The sequence below is a fragment of the Vicugna pacos genome, unplaced genomic scaffold (assembly GCF_048564905.1).
Source record: "Vicugna pacos unplaced genomic scaffold, VicPac4 scaffold_113, whole genome shotgun sequence".
Lineage (NCBI taxonomy): Eukaryota > Metazoa > Chordata > Mammalia > Artiodactyla > Camelidae > Vicugna > Vicugna pacos.
The window spans coordinates 644,485-647,159 of NW_027328793.1; the positions used below are offsets into that span (position 1 = coordinate 644,485).

Below are 2,675 nucleotides of genomic sequence, written 5' to 3' on the forward strand. Positions count from 1 at the left end.
TCTCTCAACACATCATAAACTCTTGCCAGAGTGACCTATACGGAACCCTTCCCTCCTCCGCACCCTTGCCCTCAGTACCCCCTGCCCTGAATGCCATCTCCTGCTCACCCCCTGCACCCCCAGTCCTGCCCATTCAAGATTAAGCTTAGGGACACCGCCCCCAGGAAGACCTCAGATTTGCCTCCAGGTGAAAACATACTCTCTTCCTCTAATGACACAGCGCTTTATATCTCTGCCATACAAGTTTTTCTGTGTTTGCTCTCAATTATGAACCTCTCCCCTGAAGAACTTTTAAAAGAAGGCCTTTGGAGTCGGACAGCTGAGTGTTGTAATGTCTTTTATTTATTTATTTATTTTGCTTGGGCTTTTGATTATTTATGCATTTATTTCATTGTGATTACACACAAAAGTTTCAAACACACAAAAGTAGAAAGAAGAGTAAATGGACCCCTGTGTTCCCACCACCCAGCTTCAACAACTATCCACAATTTGTAAATTTAAGTATCCTTTAGATTTTAAGCTCTACTCAATCCTCTTATATTTACTGCTCAGCGGGGAGGGGAAGAGGTAGACTATCCGATTATTCATCTTAAAGCTTCTAGAAAACTTGAGCTTTTAATTCTGTAAGTTTGATGAAAATCCTGCCTCTGGGCTAAAGGCGCACGGGCGGGTGGGGAAGCGCCTCGGAGGCGGGAGCTGGCAGCTACTTCCCTAGCCTGGCTCTTTGCTGGGGAAAGGCTCCATCACTCCGCACGGCTGGGAAGGGAGACTTTCAAAGGTTAAATGTCCCCATCGTTAGCCCAGCGGTGATGCCACGTAAGATGCTATGTCCATTCCTTCCGAGAGCCTGGAGTCCGTCTGCTACCACCTGTCAACTCAAACAAAACAAGTCCCAGGTGTCATCCCTGGGAGATGATGCACGGAGTGTGCTACCTAGTTTCTCCACCAGGGGCAGCTGCGAGGGGCAGGCAGTCTTGGACCCTGACCAAGACTTCGGGTCTTTTTCAGTGAAATGTGTCCTTGTGACAGTCTTTCCTGGGTGGTGGTCCTGATTTCCAAGGGCCCAGCTAGACCAGTGTTCAGTTGAGGATCACAGACTGTTGGGAAGCCACAAAGCTCATATTCCAGTTGAGCAGAACAGACAGAATCTAGGAATAAAATATAAACCACAATAAATCATTTAACATAATTTTAAAATTCTGCTGCTGATTGAGTTCACACCATGTGACCAGAGCTCTCCCTGGAGTTGCGCCCTATGCTCAGACAGTGCGCTAAGAACTTTATAGATGATTTTAACTATTTACAACCCTGGGGGCTTCTATCTTTATTTAACAGAGGAGAAAACTGAGACTCAGCCAGACAAGCAGAGTGTGCAGGGCCAGCTGCTCGGACATGGCAAAGCCGGGACTCAGTGGCCGGGTCCGCTGGCTCCAAACCCTGGGCTTGTGGCCACAGAGCAGTGACCTCACTCCTGGGGTCCTCGGGTGATTTGTGCCCCTACTCTGCATCTGCACTGTCTGCGTCCAGCTCAGGCTTAGCGGAAGCAGTGAGCAGACTCCAAAACCGAGCGTGGTGGCAATCGTGGGATGTGGGCACTGGATGGCCTGGCTCCCATCAGCTTTGCCACTCCTGGTTGATGGCCCTCGACTCTTACCTCCTCCGTGCCTCAGTTTCCTCATCTGTAAAAGGAATCCATGACCGATAACAGTACCAACTTTACTGGACTCTTCTGAGGAATAAAGCACTTCAAAATATAAAGTGCTTACAGGGAACTATAGCTTGTAATAACCTATACTGGAAAAGAATCTGAAAAAAATGTATATATACACATAACTGAATCACTTTGCTATACACTTGAAACTAACACAACATTGTAAATAAACTATAGTTCAAATGCAAAAAAAGTGTAAAGTGCTTAAAGGAGCTATGAAGAGAGGACAAGGATCATGTGAGAATGGGAGCCAGTGTAAGATGAGTGAGTGGTGTTGCAGCCATTACTTCCTTTGCTCCGAAAGCAAACTCCGTGGTGGCCTCAGGTGAGGTGCACTTACCTCCCATCCACAGGTGGCGGGGACGTCAGCCAGGCTGGGTGACGACACAGACTCTGACAGCCCAGGTGTCTGGGCTCTCGAGTGGGACGAGGTATCTGCACTGGAGGAGAACTCCAACCATCAGGCCCAGAGAAACACAAAGAAGACAGTGACATCCCTCTGGCTTTGGCAGAACGCAGCCCTCTACCAAGGACCCCACTTGTTTTGCTCCCCCTGACATCCCCAGAGCAGCTGTGAGGGAGTCACAGCATGGGCCCCGTTATTTGAGGCTCAGGAGGGCTAAGTCTGTTACAGGGCAGGGCTGGGGCAGCAGGACTGAGCTACATGGCTGCGGGCCTCTGATGGGCTCCTGCATAAAGGGCTGGGCTCTCCCATCACAGGGTCTCCTGCGGGGCAGCGCGCAGGAGACAAAGGTTCCATTGGGGCAGGGGGAAAGGGGCAGCTGGGGGCTCTCAAGGCTTCCCTAGCACTTAATTCCCCATGCCCCACCTCCTTCCAGAAACCCAGCTCAGCATCAGGGGACACGCCTTGGCTTCTCTGACAAAGTGGTTCCACAGTTGGGCCTCTTCCTGGACAATCCTGACAGCAGGAGAAGGAAGGAAAGAATGGGGAGGGGAGAATCGG

General features: G+C 50.1%; 1 long non-coding RNA gene across 1 annotated transcript; it reads right to left on the reverse strand.

The window, feature by feature from the left end:
- Window positions 1-320: 320 nt before the first annotated feature.
- Window positions 321-2,422, reverse strand: LOC140694948 (uncharacterized). Its single transcript, XR_012070603.1, has 2 exons — window positions 2,052-2,422; window positions 321-1,148 (listed from the first exon to the last, which is right to left on the reverse strand). It is a non-coding gene; the product is annotated as an uncharacterized lncRNA (long non-coding RNA).
- Between the last annotated feature and the right edge of the window lie 253 nt (window positions 2,423-2,675).